This window comes from Cryptomeria japonica, chromosome 3 (genome assembly GCF_030272615.1).
Source record: "Cryptomeria japonica chromosome 3, Sugi_1.0, whole genome shotgun sequence".
Classification (NCBI taxonomy): domain Eukaryota; kingdom Viridiplantae; phylum Streptophyta; class Pinopsida; order Cupressales; family Cupressaceae; genus Cryptomeria; species Cryptomeria japonica.
Genome location: NC_081407.1, coordinates 816,414,764 through 816,434,023, shown reverse-complemented (window position 1 = coordinate 816,434,023; position 19,260 = coordinate 816,414,764).

Here is a 19,260-nt window from a genome sequence, read left to right as displayed (position 1 = left end):
ATTAAAAAAAAAATTGTCTCAATTAAGAAAGAATACACTATTACTTGTACAAAATTTGAGATGTTGATGGTTATAGTAAGACTTGACTTGATAAACAATATAATAAAATACTTACCCTTTTTGAAATATTTGATATTTAAATAAAAAAATTATACCACTAGATAATAGCAATAAAAACTAGTAATTCTATATTGTTTCAAATAACTTCATTTTTATACATTTAAATCAAAATCTTATAAAATATTGTATGGAAATTCTTAAACAAATTTAACAAATAAAAAAATAATCAAAATAAATTGTATTTTTCATTAACTTTCTAGTATATACTCTATTAATATATGATACTGGTAAGGTAAAGATGTCTGTAAAGAAAATAGACCTATTCACCACCATATTATCTTCTCTTATAAACGCATACGATGTCTTTTAGTGCTTGGTTGTTGCTACTCTGGAATGGAAGGTACAATGCTCCAGAGCAATTACCAATAAATGGCGTTACCCACAAGAAGACTAAATCCAAAAAACAATAATAAGCGTGAGACACGAGAAGATTTACACAAATTTAACTTGTATAAATACTCTCATGGATTTCATCTTCTTTCCACACAACACATTTTATCTGAAGAAGATTTGGAGTTGCAGAGAAGAGAAGAGACGATGGGGAAGGCCATAAATGTTTCTGTGCTGCTCTTACTTTTGTTCCTTTCTGGTACTTAATTCATTCTTCAGATTTGAAATACAGTCATTTATATGAGAGAATTCTGAACTGACTAGTGTATTCTGGGCGATGCGGGGTTGTGTCGTGAAAGATTGAGCGGTTCATTTAGCGGGCCATGCGCGTATAATTTAGCTTGTCAGTTGAACTGTCAAGTCGAAGAAAATGCATTTGATGGAGAGTGCCATTTGAGCTCACGTGGATTGGCTTGTTTCTGCTACGATCTCTATTAGAACGGGCACTTATGACTAGTAATAACAAATTTTTATATCATTATTGTCATCACAATAATGTCTTCTAAGCCTACAAGTTTGTATTTCCTAATGTAGACTACGCTCTACATTACCATTCTTGTGCAACTCTCATGTTTTGCATTTATTTTCGGTGATGAAAAATTGAGTTGTAGACTTCATTCAACGTGTAGGGAAGTTGAGATTCATCTTTTGATCTATCAAATACTACAAACATCATGCTTGTTTAGATATTTCATGATGTAAGACAAAGTTCTTCCCCTCTTAGAAATTCACAAACACACAACATATAAAATTTGAAAAAAAAAAAAAAACTCTCTTTTTCTATTCAATTGCTGGCTGCAAACTGAAAACAAAAATAGTTTAATTCCAAATTAATCACATGAACACACAACACATGACCTTTGTAATCTGCATTATTTCCCTCTCTAATCTTCACATTCTCAGTTTTCAAACTCTGCTGCTCGTCAAACCTCTTCTTATTGCAGCCCTTCTCTTCCTTTGGCCCAATCCTTAACACGCAGCCACATACTTTTTGATCATTCCCCCATCTCTACTCATAAATTTATATATTGGATTAAGAAACCTACTCTGTCATTTTGCTTTAACCTATTTTGCATATTGGAAACTAAACGATTATACAATTTTTGTTTATCGATGCCCCTTTCACATCCCAATCGATTTCCATGGCATTTCATTTCTTTATTTTTATTTTTACTCTTCCAGCTCAATGTCGATTCGACCTGCATTTTCATTGCTTATTCATTGCCAGATCTATGTGTCTTCCATCGATTTTCGTTTCCTCTTGCAAAAGTTTGATTCTATGATTTATTGGCTTCATTATTTTTGCCATTCGAGGAATGTCTTCTTAGTTCATTAAATTCTTATTGGACAGCTGCGGCTAGGGAACTTCATTAGATTGATTAGTAGAATAAAATAAATCAATTTGATTGATTGATCGATTGATTGAATATCTGTATAGGTTTTGGGTTCAAAATGTTGATTAATTTCGAGGATTGAATTAGATTATGAGTGGATGATGCTCCCTCCACAGGGCGGTCAAGTTGGAGAAACAATGGTGTGCTCCTAACATATATTGAATGATATTAGAAAATATGGGACAGATGAATGGAGGCTAATAAATATTATAGGAATCATCGAATAGATAACTGATTATGATGGGGAGAGATATTGTGAAGGTTAGAAGAATATTAAAAGAAATGGAATGATGAATATAGATGTAGACAAGGAGAATGGAAAGGATACTAAAATTAAGGTCAGTCTTAAATTACACACATTAAGCAATATATTAAGTTTAGAGAATGTCAGTGAATTTTGAGTGTTTAACATTTTTAAGTCTAGAAGTCAAAGCTTAGTGTGTATGATTTAAGTCATCCAGAAAATGAGTGACATATAATGGATGAACTAGAGATGGATGCAGACGATTATTATATAATCAAAGTACTTAAAAGTTTAGATATATGGTTATAATTTACAAGGGTATACCTTTTTTTTTTTTCCTTTTTGAAAAATGGGATAAAGATTTATTCAAAAATCATAGAAATACAAAGAACAGGGCTTAGGCCCACCAAGACAACAATAAAAACTAAACGAAACCTAAAACAACCACCATCACCACTACTACAAAGTCCAGTGACCATAGCATTAGATTTGACTATCAGATTTCCAATGATAATACCTTTTCGAAAAGCCCTCAGAAAGATGACGTGAAATTACACCAAAAACTAGGCTCATCTGAAGCCTCGAAGGGCTTGAAAAATGACAATGAAAAGGAAGCAAACATAAAAGGGAAATTGATCCTACACCACTGGGTGCTCTTGCTTCATCCTATCTTCTAGCATTAACCTGTCTAAAGTTTCAAGATAATTAGGAGGTAGTTCATCCCTTCCACTAAAATCCCAACCATCAACATGCTCTGAAGCCCACTTGACAAAATGATCAGCCACTCTATTCCACTCCCTGGGAATATGACAAAAGCAGACAAATTACAATGTATTACACAATTGTAAAATCTGTCTGACCATAGAAGCTAATTGCCAACTCACATCATTGAAATTTTGTTTGTTCAACATGTCCACAACAATCTGAGTATCCGAATCACAAATAATCTTCCTCCATCATAAAGAACAAACTCGCTCAACAACAATCTTAATAGCTAGGGCCTCCATAAGATTGTTAGAGTGCTTCCCAATATAAATAGAGAAGAAAAAAATTGCACAACCATCATCACCTCTACCTATACCTCCAATACGTGCATGTTCAAGATTCCCATGCGAAGAGCCATCTGTATTGATATTTAAGACTCCCCCAGGAGGGGGAATCCACCTTCCATCTCTACTTATCCACTACTTCACATGTCGAGAACTATTTCAAGCAGCACAATCCATTTTAATGTTTTTCAATTGGAGATTCCTTACAATAGCATAATCTGATCAACATTTTCAGACAAATTGCACTTATCCGAGATCGTCTCCTGGAGCCTATTAACTATATTTTGTCATAGCTGAGGACTCCCTATATGTGAATCACAAAAGACCCTTTGATTCCTATCCAGCCACAAATTCTAGACAATAAGGGCTGGCCCAGTAGTCCAGGCCACCTGAAGAAAATAGGTCTTTGTTGGGGGTCTAACCAAGCTATCCCAAAGCTCAGTTAAGGAGGTAGCATGAAAAAAAGCATGTTACCAAGCCTCCCACCACTTGTGCCAAATCTCCTTAGAGAAAGGCCATTTAAAAAACAAGTGGGAGCAGTCTTCCTCATTATGCATACAAAGATAACAGATAGATGGTCCCTGGAAGCCTCTCTTACGAAGATTCTCCCACATGAGGCGTTTCCTCTGAGCAACCAGCCATAAGAAAAAATTATATTTTGGCCAAGAGAAGCTATTCCAAACCTTCTTCCACCAAGGAACATCCGTTAGGCCATGCAATTTCCTATCAAGCCGAGCATAACCTTCAACAACAGAAAACTTGCCTTTTGGGTTAGGACCCCAAGCCAAAATATCTCAATCCTTGAGGGAACTACATAATTTACCCTCCAAGATATTAACCAACACCACATAATCTTCATCCGAGCCACCCAAGGGTCATTCAAGAGGATCCTTCCAACAAGTCACCTCAACCTGTCCAATGTGCCTGACTGTTTTAAAATTCTCCACCTTAACCCATCCAGTATCAGTGAAAATGTTACAAAGAGGCTGAAGCTGTGGATAACTAGATAGAATAACAGGGTGACCATCCCAAGAGTCCTGCAAAAAAAGAGCTTCAAAGCCTCTATTACAAATCCAGAAAAGGCCATCTTTAATAAGCTTGACACCATTTTTAAGAGTATCCCAGATACAAGAGCCCCTGCCCACTAAACTAAGATGAGGTACCTCAGGATCATTAGCACTAGGGAGATACTTGTGGGTTAAAATCTTGGCCCAGTCCTGATCTTGACCGTTACACCACCTACAATATAGCTTAGTCATCAAGGCCTTTCTAACCAAAGCAATAGATCGGAGGCCAAGAACCCTAGCATGTCTCCGTCTACAAACAAAGTCCCATTTGACTAAACTCCACTTAGAAGAAAAAAAACTACCAGACCAAAGAAATTGACGAGAAAGAGCATTGAACTCTCTCATAAAGCTAGAGGGGGGAGCCTGCACAAAACACCTATAAATGGGAAGTGCTTGCACCACAGTGTTCAAAAGAATCACTCTTCCAGCAGAGGATAACCACTTGTAAGTCTAATGATTAACCTTGCAACGAAATTTATCCAAAATTCCTTGCCAAAAATCTCCACGTTGAACCCCCAAATCTAAAGGAATCTTGAGGTACAACAAAGGAAGGGACCCTGTCTAAAATCTAAGGATCCTGGCAAATCTATTCTGAATAAGCTGAGGAGTATTAAATAAATATATGGATGATTTATCTTCATTAATTTTCTAACTCAAGGATTTGCAATAGATATCCAAAGCTCTCCTGAAATTTACTGCCTCATTGATTCTGGGCCTGCCCATCAAACCTATGTCATCCACAAACTAAAGATGAGAGTAGGGAGGTAGAGCATTGCTCCAACTCCCACCCTAAATAAGACCATGTCTCAGGTGGGAATTGAGAAATCTGCTAAGACCTTCAACCATGAGAATAAAGAAATAAGGAGATAAAGGGCCCCCTTGCCAAAGCCCCCGCAAAGCACTAAACGATTATGAGGGTTCCCCATGAATAAGAGCTAAGAAAGAGGTAGAAGTCACATAACTAAGAACCCAATTTACCCACTCTTCTCCAAAACCAAAAGCCAAAAGGATCTTCTGTAAGAAATCCCAACTCACCCTATCATAAGCTTTGGCCATGTCAAGTTTAATAAACATAGCCTTCTCCTTAGAGGAAGCCATCGAATGAATAGCCTTCATTTCTATCACAACTCCATCAAGGAAATGTCTTCCATCAGTGAAACCACCTTACTCCTTAGAAACCAAAGTGCAGAGGAGATGTTTGAGTCATTCAATAATCAATTTAGTGATTATCTTGTAGACAACATTACATAAAGCAATAGGCCTGTACTGATCCAAGCTATTAGCCACCTCCTTCTTAGGAACAAGAGCCAAGAAGGTAGAATTCATAGATTTGAGCATTTGTTTATTCCTATAAGATTCCTAAACCACATCTAGAAGATCATACTTTATAATCTCCCAAAATTCCTAAAAAAACTCAATAGGAAACCCGTCAGGGCCAGTAGCCTTGCCTTTTTTTATTTGAAGCACAACCCCCTCAAGTTTAGACAACAAAATGGGGTGCAAGAGAGCATCACTCATTTCAACAGAGACAAGAGGGGGAATACAGTTCAAGATGGCCCTCTCTTCACCATAGCTTCAGGATCCTCTTTGGTAAACAAAATAGAAAAATAACTACTAGCTTTCGTAGAAATTTCTTCGTTAGATAAAAGATGAACCCCATCTGAAGATATGAAAGAGGTAATAGAGTTACCATACCTTTGAGCCTTAACAAAATTATGAGAGAAAGTTATGTTTCTATCACCTTCTTGGAGCCAATCCATTATGTGGATTTAATAAAGATAATAAATTCTTTGATCAAATTACTATGAATTCAAATGAATAATGTGGATCTGTAAGTAGGTCTTGTTGAACACAAGAAAGGACTAAGAGAGGGGACAAATCAGTCTAAACAAATAAATTACTATTTCTTATAAACAATTAACCAACCATACACATCAACAAATAAACACCAAGATTTATGCATGGAAAACCCAAATAGGGAATAACCATGATGAGAGTCAACCCACAATAATATATCCACTATGAATAGAAATTATTACAAAAGAGAGCTCATTGCTTTGGACCTTCACACAAAGGCTATCTACTCATGGGAGAAAATACAAAGAGGACTTGCAAAACCTGAAGCTAACTTCACTTAGGGAAAGATACAAAAAAATGATCTGAAAAGAAGGATATCCTTATCATGAAGTTTTCCTTTAACTCTACTCAAATAACCAACATCAACACACAACTTTGATTTCAACTACCAACACTCTGTCTCAAATCTCTACAATAGTCTTCAACACAACTTGCATATCATTCAAACACAACTCTTCTACTTTTCTCAAAATTCCTTTGATGTTCACTCTTTACTATATCATCTACTTTCTCACACCTCTCACATATCTCCAACCTAAACACACATATACCTTATATAGATGATAGGTCATCAAAGCTTGGACAAAGTTGGCATGAATCAAAATATACTTTTTAAACCAAAAACATGCATGTTGATCCACTCCATGAGATAGAGAAGAATAAAAAACATCTCCCAAGGATTAATACACCGATCTGCAATCACTGGAACCACATGCTACACATCAATATAAGAAATCTCTAATAAAAAATCTAACCTCCAATGCACATATCTCAAATCTGGATCTCCACACGCTTCCACAAATCATATCCGGACCTAATAATAGGTCAAACATAGAATATCATAACCAACAACAAACAATACCACAACACCCAATGAACACAAAGATGTTTTTGAACCACATAATCATCATATCTATGATGCTAAAATGATAACCAATAATGAGAACAATAATACTCAATACGAACACTAGATTCCAAACCCAAGAACTTTCAAAACAACCAATAGAATAATTGCACCAACAACACAACAACATAAGTCTACACCACAAACATTCTAAACCGAAGGGGAAGAACAAGTTTGACATCAATCACAACCACAATAGCACATCAATGCATACTTTCAACAAAATCCCCCTTTGTCATTGTTGGCAGCACTTGAATTAGTTGATAAGAATTTCATAATACTCTCACCTGAAACAAAATCACAAGAAAAATAATAATACTACCCAATGTCTCTCCAAATTTTCATCTCAAAACCTCTGCTAGAACTATCAAAAAAAAGTGTCCCCTTTTTCCATAAATAACTCAACTTCTCTGAACTAAAAACTCAAACTCTCTTGAAACAAACAACTCAAACTAACAACTCAATCTCTCCCCCTTTTCCATCAAGGAAAAAGGTCTCATCAACACTATGCACACCATTGCGTACCACTGCACGCCACCACTCCCCCAGAAATAGGCATGAAAGATCCCCCTTGAAAGATGCATCCTCATAATGGACCTATATAGAAGAAGAAGGGACAATGACCCCAAGATTCTCTCGAAGAAACTCAAATGTATCCTTTGCAATTGATTTAGTGAAAATATCTGCAACCTACTCCTTTGCAGAAATATATTCCAACCAAACTTCCATATTGCTAACCTTCTCCCTTTAGTAATGATATTTGATTGAAATATGCTTTCTTCTTGAATGCACAACAAGATTCTTTAAAATATTTATTGCACTTGTATTGTCACACAAAATAGGAATTACTTTATCATATGTTACCTTGATATCCTTAAGAGTCAGTCTCATCCACATCACCTGAGTACAACAAGATGCTACTACAATATAGTTTTCTTTAGTATTAGATAGGGAAATTGAGTCTTTTTTCTTACTAAACTAGGAAACCAATCTATCTTCTAAAAGGATGGACCACCCTTAGTACTCTTCCAGTCATCAATATCAGTATAAGCTTTCAACATGAAATCTCCACCCTTATGTACCAAAGTCTTAAAATCTATGGTACCTTTCAAATATCTGAAAATTATTTTCATTTCTTGCTCATGTGTCACTTTCAGATTTGCCTGAAATCTAGCTACTAGAGAAATAGACTACATGATATTTGGTCTAGACATAGTCAAATATAACAATCCACAAATTATCGACCTGTACTTCTGTTGTTCAACTTTTGGAGACTTGTTATATTTTCTCAACTTGCATCCAATGGTTAGAGGGATAGTAACCAATTTGAAATCATCAAAACCAAACTTCTTCAATGCTTTTTTCACATACTTGATTTGCTCGAAATAAAGATTCCTTTGATTGATTAACTTGCAACCCAAGAAAGAAAGATAACCCACCAATCATTGACATATCAAATTCATTTTGCATTTCTTTAGAAAAATCTCTATAGAAGTTATCATCTCCTCCAAATATAATGTCATCAACATAAACTATAACAATTTACAACTTATCGCCATCAACATTGAAATAAATATTACTATTTGTTGTACCTTTCATGAACTTTTTGTTGAATTAAATATTTGTCCAACCTTGCATACCAGGCTCTAGGTGCTTGTTTAAGTCCATACAAAGCTTTCTTCAGTCTACATACCATATCTAGTTCTTTTTTCAATTTGAATCCATCTGGTTTCTCAATGTGAACTTCTTCTTCTATATCTCTATTAAAAAATGTTTACTTAACATCCATCTAATAAACTTTAAAGTTCTTATAAGCAGAAAATGTCAGAAACATGCAAATAGATTCCATTCTTGCTATAGGAGAAATGGTTTCTTCAAAGTCTATAACTTCTACTTGCGAATATCCTTTACGTACTAATCTTTCTTTATTCCTTGTCACTTTTCCTTGCTCATTCAACTTATTTATAAATACCCACTTTGTTCTAATTGCATTCTTATCAACCAATCTAGGTACTATCTCCCAAGTCTTGTTCTTCTGAATCTCATTTAGTTCTTCTTCTATTGATTTTATTTTATTTTCATCTTTTATTTCTTCCTCATAAGTATTCAACTCCCTCACTGATAGAAAATAGTAATTAGCTTGACCTTGAGCTTCTACAATCTTCCTTATTATTTGAACACCTTTTGATTTATCTCAAATTATCTAATTCTCTGAATGATGCTTCTGAACATACCTAGAAGGAACATTCTTTGAATTCTCCTCCTCATCATCATCATATTCTTCATTTGTTTTCTTCTCTTTATTTTCTTTCAGATCACTTGTCTTCTCTGGAACTGCAAAAACAATCTCGATCTTTTGGGCTAACAAACACTTGTTCTCTTCTCTATTCTTGATATAATATGCATTTTCACCCATTCTAACTCCTTTTGCAAATCTTTTACCAGCTTTCTCCTTTTTGATCATGCATCTAGTACTACTAAATAAAACATCATATCCTTTTCTACGTGCATCAGACTAACACTTAACAAAATATGTCTTAATTCTTCAACACAATTAACATTATTAGGCTTATGCTTACCATAAATAAAAATGATTCCAATACCTTGAATAGTTGTACCATCTTCTCCAGCAAATTTTACAAATCCTCCATCATATTTATTTAGATTAATAAACCTATCTTTATCACTGGTCATATTATTTGAACATTGAGTCTATAATCCATGTATTCAGTTCTATATTAGCATGCAATGTAGTCTTAATAGTCTTCTCATATTTTGGTTTCTTCAAAGCATTATCCTTCTCCCTAATTGGCAAAAACAAGGATTCTTCATTCGAGTCACTATAAACTTCTTCTTCAGATGTATGTTCTTCAATAGAGCATAAGACCTTCTTCTCCTTTCTATTGAAATTATGTCCTCTAAACCTTTTCTTCTTGTCATCATCATCGGATCTCTTATAATCTTCTCTGTAAGTGCAATTAGAAGAATAATTTCCTATTCTACCACAAGAAAAACATTTTAGAGGTAACTTACCTTTATATTTCTCAATGCCTTGCTCCAATATTCTCACAAAATTTGCTTCGTCTTCATAAAGGTCTCCACTGCATTCCAGATTATCAAAACTTGAAACATTGAATGTTGCTTCTCTCTTTTCTCTTTTCTCTTCCTCCATTTTAAAAATCACATAGGCTTCTAAGATACCAATAAGCTGATCAATAATATAAAAATCATTGAGATCTCCTGTATAAAACATATTTATGGCTTATAGGATTTAGTCAAAGTAAAAAAGATCTTATGCACAACATCGCATTCCTCCAAATGTTCTTTGATAACTCTAATGCCATCAACAAGATCAGTCACTCTAGGAATATAGTTCTCAACTCCTTCATCTTCAACCATTATTAGGTACTCATACTTCTACTTCAAATTTATCAACCTATCCTTCTTTGTCTTTGGATATACTTCATATGTCAAACATAACTTGTTCCACACAACTTGTTCCACACAAATGTTTCTTCTTTCAAACCTTTTACTCTTCCAATACTGAATCACTTATACAATTGAAAATTATAGCTCTAGCCTTTTCATTAGCTTCCTTCGATTTTATCTCATCTCAAGTCTTAGCACTACCATGGGGCTTTGTATATCCAGTCTAAATGATCTCCCAAATTCCATTTTGCAAAGTCTCCAAATGCGACTCCATTATCTCCTTCCAGTATCAAAAATTTGTTTCATTAAAGATAGGAAATTTGTAGTGCACGCTATGTGCCATAACAGATCTACCTCAAGTGGTTAATCTTATTTAAGAGGAACCACTATGCGATACCAATTGTTGAACCCAAGGTAGGACTAAGAGGGCGGGTGAATTTCTCTAAAAAAATAAATTATTGAAGCTTACAAGCAATTAAAGAAATATACACATCAACACATGAACACCAAGATTTATATGTGGATAATCCAAACAAAGAAAAACCATGATGAGAGTCAACCCATAGGAATATATCCACTATGAATAGAAATTATTACAAAAGAGAGCTCAATGCTCTGGACTTGCACACCAAGGCTGGTTTCTCATGTGACAAGACACAAAGAGGACTTGAAAAACCTGAAGCTAACTACACTCAGAGTAAGATATAGAAAAATTATTTGGAAATAAGGATATCCTAATCATCAAGTTGTCCTTGAACTTTGCATCAAGCGACCAACATCAACACACAACTCTGATCTCAAATACCAACACTCTTTCTCAAATCTCTATAACACTCTTCTACATAGCTTACATATCAGGGTATCTGCTAGATCGTGGTTGGCCAAACAAGCCCTTAAGTGGCAATGAAAATCAGAAAAACTAAGTTAGGCAACTTGACGTAAACATTTGAATAAGTTACCAACATTATTTCAAAAATATGTTATAATAGAATGTACAAAATTTTTATTAAAGTAGTTTCTAAGGTACTAGTTGTTTTCTGAAAAAAAAAACCCTATTTGACAAAAAATTGAAATATCAATGCATAGTACTAAAATATCAGGGAAAAGATAAGAAGCACATCCAGATTTTAGCTAACCACAATCAAATAATAATATTATTTTATAAGATTTTAGCTATAAGTAGAAGACTCAGGTCCAGATGTGACACATATTTTTTTGTATATTTTAAAATAAATAATTAATTATGATTTTTTTACTACGTCTTTTTAAAATTATATAAACTCATATGTTTGGTGACCATAACTTGGTCAAAATTTTATGAAATTCAATATTTTGTAGTACTATAGTATACGGAGAATAGAATGTGACACGTGTTTCAAATTCAAAAAATGTGACACCATTTGAAAGATAGATTTTTTCAATCAGTGTACCTATTAGGACTTTAGTTAGAATATCACCACTTTTTGGTTCCTCGTGATCTTGCATGCACATACCCATCATTCGAACACAACACTTCTTCTCTACTCAAACATCCTTTGATTTTCAATTTTTATCACATCATCTACAATCTCACGTATCTTGACATATATCTACAGCTCAAACACACATATTTCTTATATACAAGATAGATCATCAAAGCTTGGACTAAGTCTGCCTAAATCAAAATATAATTTCCAAACCAAAAAGACACATGTTGATCCACTCTGAGTTAAAGAGAGGACCGAAACACATCTCCCAAGGATTAATACACTGATCTACAATCAATGGAACCACACGCTATTCATCAATATAAGCAATCACTAATCAAAAACATATTCTCCAATTCACATAACTCAAATCTAGATCCCCACACGCTACAGTGAGACCCATAACATATCAATCATGCTTCCACAAATCACATCCATAGCTAAAAATAGGTTAGACATATAATATCATAACCAACAATGAACAATACTGTAACACCCAGAGAACACAAAGATGTTTCTGGACCACATAACCATTATATCTATGATACCAAATCTATAACCAATTATGATAACAATAATACTCAATACCAACACCATATTTCAGACCCAATGACTTCTAGAACAGCCAATAGAACAACTACACCAACAACACAACAAGATAGCTCTACACCACAAACATTCAGGACCAAACCGGAACAACCGGTTTGACATCAATGACAACCACAACAACACATCAACATGTACTTCCAAGAGGAATTTGAGACAACATATGTAGGTTCATTATTAAAAGGCATTAATGTGTGCATCCATTGGTTTAAACTAAATAAATGCTTTAAATAAAGAACATAAAAGTTACACAAATAAACATGATAGCTCTGAACTATAAATCAATAATAAGAACAATAGTGGAATGACCAATAATTGTATTAATAATTAATTACAATGATAGATGATACATGGTACATCCCTTTTTAGAGATAAATTACAAACTGACATAATTGATACCAATTTGTTACAAATGTTATGGATTTAGGGATCCATGAACATCCTATAAATTTTCAACATGATCAAGGATGCAAGATGTCACATGGTTTTCTATATTTTGAGCCAATCACTTAAAACATATTGATCTGATACCGGTGATAACAAATTAGAAGGGAGTGAAAATGACACAACCTTATTATATTGCTAAAGCAAATCACTAACTCTTTTCTCTCCATCATCTTTTGACCTTTTCTTAGATACTTTGTTCCTTTTGAGCTCATTTTCAACCTTGCTACTTCATCATTGAGGGCCTTTATCTCTTGAACTGCACTTAAAGCATCTAAGGTCAATGATTGGGAAGATGAAGGATTAGAAGAAGTAGAACAAGAACTACTACTATGATATCAAGAAGGGAGGAGTGACATGATCTTATTATACTCCTCAAACCAATCACTCACTCTTTTCTCCTTTTAAGATCATCTTTCAACCTTGGTACTTCATCCTTGAGGGCCTTCATCTCCTAAATTGAGCTTGAAGCATCTAATGTTAGTTCCTAGGAAGACCAAGGAGTAGAGGAAGTATAACTAGAACTAGCATGTGGAGAAGGTAGTAGTGACACTACCTTATTATACTCAATAAAATAATTTTCTTATCATATATATCTTAATTAAAATTTTTAGTAAAGGAATATTTTAAAGGTATGTTTATAGCAAGTTATGTTTTAAATAAATGAGTCAATAAAATGAATTCACAAAGGAAAATTACTATATGATATTATTATATTAAATTAATGAATTAGTGGTACTTGGTCATTTAATTGATACATATTTAATAATTAAAGTAAAAGGAGAGAAAAACTAAAGCCTTCTAAATATATCCAATTATTAATTTTTTGACATGATATAATAACAATAATTTTTTTTTCCAAAAGGGGTAAAAATTGAATAACACAATGAGAATTACATAACAACAAGGGCCAACAACCTATCAAAAAAGAATTACACATTCCTCTCTTCAACAATTAATTTTTCCAACATGTTAGAAAAATCTAGAGGCAAATTTTGCCTATCCTCAATATGCCATTTCTACATCCAACTAGATGCCCATTTGGCTAGACAACCCGCTACTCTTTTCCATTCCCAAGGAATATGAGAATATGTAACAATTTATAAACACATACTCTATCTCAAAATATATCAAGTAACCATAGATAAGTGAGAATTAACATCATCTTCCCACCACCTTTGAATTGGACTCATAAATAATCTTTCAGATAATTTTATTTTCTATTAAAAAATAATGTCGCTAATTGTTTACAAATATTTTGCTCGTACAAGCATCACCATGAGAGAATTACAAGATTGATGCAGAGAAGGGGTAGGCTATTATCAAAACCAACACAATCTAATTATATTCAAACAAGAATGTTTTCCCTACAACTCAAAATTCGCCAACTTTTCTTAGTCACACATCCACCTCCTAGTAGTACTCTAAAATAGGTGAAATGGGCTTATCTTTAGGAAAAGGCCATATCAAGATAAAATCTTCACCATTTCAGATACCCATTAAGGCCTAATGAAATATATCTCAAAATTCCCTTAGGTCACTTTGGACCAACATCTCCAAACTAGGGCTTCTACGCTATCCTAGACCCCAAATTAGGTCACTTTTACAAAGGAACCTATCTTCAATCACTTCTCCAATTGAAAAAATATACTAAAACCTTCTCCAGAGGTTTCAAATTCTCTAAATCACCAAGTTTCAAGGTGTGGAACTTCCATTAAGTTGCAAATTTAGACAACCCTCATTTTAGCCCCTTTCAAGGAGGGTTTATTGGAAACCAATAATCCATACCCTCTCTCAACCTTTTACCACTTCAAAAAAACCAAAATATACTTGCATATTCTCAAAATTTTATTATCTAGGCCTGGGTCACATTGTTTCATCAAACACTCACCCTAAACCACTATTTCTAACTCAAAAGTACACAAAATTACCAACTAGGGCATCAAACCAGACCCTCAAAGGACCTTTCCTGCTCACAAAAGCATTAAACCACTCATTTATTACTATATTTGGTTCATTCCACTCATTTATAGGAGATATAGTGGGTGTAATAGGTTAACATCATATTTATATCCTCAAAACCCTTAAATTTGCCTACACAGACCCGCCTTCAGTAAGTTCACCATAAAATGCTTGAAGCATAATAAAATCTCTTGAATCCAAAGCCAAATTAGATTTAATACATACCCCTATTAGATGCAAGTACTTTTTTAATCAAAAAATTAAAATACGGACCCATATAGAGGTCTACAATAGCAAACTAATAGTAAAAATCTAGGGAAAATCATATTCTATTATGGTTTCAATATACAAAATCCATGGGCAGCCATTTGATCGACTACCCAAGAATCCTATAAGTCCTTTTCCACCATTTCTTAACTATTACAACTAATTTTTAAACTTTGTGACCATTGGCCTTCCATATTTTGCAACTTTTTACAATTTTGCAATGACAACTTTTACAATAGTTTGCAATTTGTGCAATATTTGTAATATGACACCTAAATGACCTTCTACACCTTACAAATGGTCCACAATGACCTTATTGATGATAAAAGACACAAAACACAAAAAAACCTATCACTGGACCTCACTTGACCATATTTGCACAAAATGGACTTGGTGCCCCTGCACCATACACTCGACCTAAAAAAAACTCATGTCCCATGAGGACTATACTGCTTCACTCTCCAACTTGATCATTTGTGTATACTTTCTTTCCAAATTCTCTTCCACCTGGTCGCCCCTTCCATTATCTTAGGTACTGGAAATGTTTAAAATCTTTAGCTCTCTTTCACTTGATGTCACCTACATATTGCTCCATCTTCTCACATTGTCCTTGCAAGCATCCTCTAATCTCTCCCTTGTCTGAATCTAATGTTGCATATGCTCCTTCATTTGCTAACATAACCTTACAAATATTAGATGGAAGTGTTTTTATCTTCACCCTTGGAACATGCTTACATCCACCTACTTGTCTTTGCATTGCAATGTGATAATGTTGCCTTGCTGCATATAGACTTGTTTCATGTCTCTTAACCCTTCCTTCATCAAAACTTGATGGTGTTCCTACAAACAAATATTTAACTCTTGTCTCTTGGACTCTTGTCTTCATTATCCCTCCTGCACACTTGAATCTACCACATTGTATGTGCCAAACATCCACTTTCACTTCACTCGCTATCTTCACACTCACTTTCAGATCCTCTATCCTTGGAACCCTTATAGAATAAGTTTTTGAAACCTCTATCATGGCAATATTTGACTTCCTACCAACCTCTCTTCTCCCTATTGGACATAGAATTGTCCCATCCATACTTTCATCACACTTCTCCAACTCTCTTGGATTCTTCTCAAACACTCTACCTTGGGCCTTCTCTTGGCCTTTCTCTATCAATATCACATTCTTAGTCTCTTCCAACACTGAGACCTTCTTCCAACTTACCATTTTGTCATCTTCGCCTCTTGAGTTGATTGCAACTTTTCCTTGTACCTTACCTTCCATCTCTTTTCTTTAACTGGTCACTGTTGGCATTTGACACTCTTCCTTACCAGGTTCATAAACCTTTGTGCTAACAAAATCTAACTGTCCATCATCCTTGTTGGACACCATAACCTTAACTTGCTTCTCTTCAACCTCAATCATCCCAAACTCATTCACTTTCCTTTTAATTTTTCTCATCACATCTTTTGTCCTCCTATCTTGCCTCAGACCTTCAAACCTTAACCTCCCTATATTTTCAAACTTGTAGACCTTTGTCTTATCTTCCTTTGACACTAAGGTACACAAAACTACCCCCACAATAATATTATCTTGCTTCACAAGCCCATCTTGTCCTTCCATAGGAAACTCATTATTAATTGCTTTATCCTCTTTTCTTATCTTTGTCATTAGGGTCTCTACCTTTTCTTCCACTCTCCTATCAAACTTATAACCCACTGTTATGATAGTACTTGACTCTTATTTAGCCTCTTTTACCTTCAATGGACAAAACTATGTCACTTTCTTACCTTCAACATATATTTCAAGCTTGTCTTGAATCTTCAAGGTCAATTCATCTTTGACCTTCTCTGTCTCATCTTCCCCTTTACTCTTCAACCTTGCATCATTGCTTACACTTGTTGTATCAATATTCTCTTTTCTTGTAGTGGTTACACCTCTGTTTTTGTCTTCCTCATGCCTTAGAAACTCCTTCTTGCCTACCTTATCTTTTGTTACTACTTATCAAATTGCCATTAGTTTCATATCCAAAGTCATACTATATTCTAGTTGGTTAGTATTACCGAATCATGCAATTGGTACACACAGAGAAGTCGGTATGAACAGTCTAGTCGATTACTGAAGAAAGTAGTCACAGAACACAGTATTCACCGAGCTGTTTACCGAGTAAAGGTTCATGGCTACCGAGTGGTAAAGTTAACTCACCGAGTTGATATTCACCAAGTGAAACGTTTTACTAGATACATTGAACCTGGACATGCACATGAAAACGTGTTACAAGATCAAGGCACATCTAACCGTTTTTGTATTGGAAATTGCACTATGAGATTATGTATGATTACAAGGCCAATCTAACCTATGAGATAATTTGTTTAGTTATTCATTCAAAGAATCTTTTTGTAAGATCGAAGCAATGAATTAGATCACCGCTGTAAGAGATCTATATATACAACATGATTCTAGGGTTAGATACATGATATGATATGACATGATATGATATGATAAGAGATGCAATGAGATAGCAGTGTGTATGCATGAAGAAAGACTATTACAGAGACACAAAGGGGTCACCGAGAAGGTTATCAGTGAACAGTCAAAGAACAGAGTAAACAGAAGGGTTTACCAAGGTATGCTACAAGCTAGGTAATCTTATTCAGAGCACACAGAATCTGCTTTAACATTTCAGATGTAAAGTTGCAAATCAAGTGATTGCTGACATGCAGAGGCAAATGCAAAAATCTGTAAAAGTAAGGAGAAGATTATCTGATGACTTGCAGGATTCTCAAGAGCTAGTGGAACAAATCGAGACATCATTTGAGAATAGTATATCTAAAGAAACTAAAGAAATGATTGGAATGTTGAAAGAAAAGAACAAAGCATTGGCTAATCAACTAAAAGCAATGAAAAGAGAACTTGAACATTTCAGTACACAAATGACTGAAATCTAGATGCATTAAGGAGAGCTGAAGATAAAGCAAGAGATCTACAAAGAGAGAAACAACAACTTGAAGCTCTAGTATCTGATAAGGATGATGAAATCATAAGGTTAACTGGTATTCAACAAAATATGATAGATCAAGTAGGTTATGCTCATCATGAAGCAATTCTGAAGAATGATGAAAATAAATCATTGAAACTTGAAGTATCAAGGTTGACTAGTGAACTTGAAACAGAAAAGAAATCCAAAGAATCATTGGAGAAAAGTTATGAAGCATCAAAGATGTTGGATGAGAAACTGAATACAAGAAGACTCTACAAAGATTGAGGACTCGGTTATAAAGGAAAAGACTCTATCGAGAAAGAAATTAATACTACCGAGAGAGGAGAATCATCAAAACAAGCTGAAAAAAGAAATAACATCAAAAGGAAGAAGCCTATTTGCTACTACTATGGAAATCAAGGTCATACTGCCAACATATGCCAGATTAGAAAAGGTAAGCAACCGAATATCTCTAAGACCAATGGATATTGTTATAATTGCAAAAAATATGGTCACATATCTAATCAATGTAGGACAAAGTCTGTCAACAACCATCAAAAGGCAAAATTCAAAGGGTTTTGTAAAAACTGCAGTAGATATGGACATAGTACTGAGAGATGCTGGTTTAAGCAAAAGAACTACATGAAGTATCCACACCGAGCAGAAATTGGAGGTTACCGAACTCACACAGATTCTTACCAACAATATGCAGCAGTACCATGGGATTACAATACAAGGATATGGTGCGAATGTTGTGGAAGATATGGACATATAAGTACCAATTGTTTTATAAGGTTTGGAATGAACAACCGAAGATCATGGAGAATCCCGGTATGGCATGTTTTCATTGTCACAAAGCTGGACATTTAGCTGAAGATTGTAGAGATCAACTGAGAAGAGACACTGTGGAGATAAAAGAAAAATTCAAGATGATTTGGAAAAAGAAAGAAATTATGTCTGATGAAGAAAGCACCTTACCTACCGAGTTAGGTGCACCTATTTCAAATTAATCAAGAAAAGGTATGAAGGGACTGCATTCTTTAAAAGTTAAATCATAACAGTTACTATTTTATTATGAATAGAATTCAA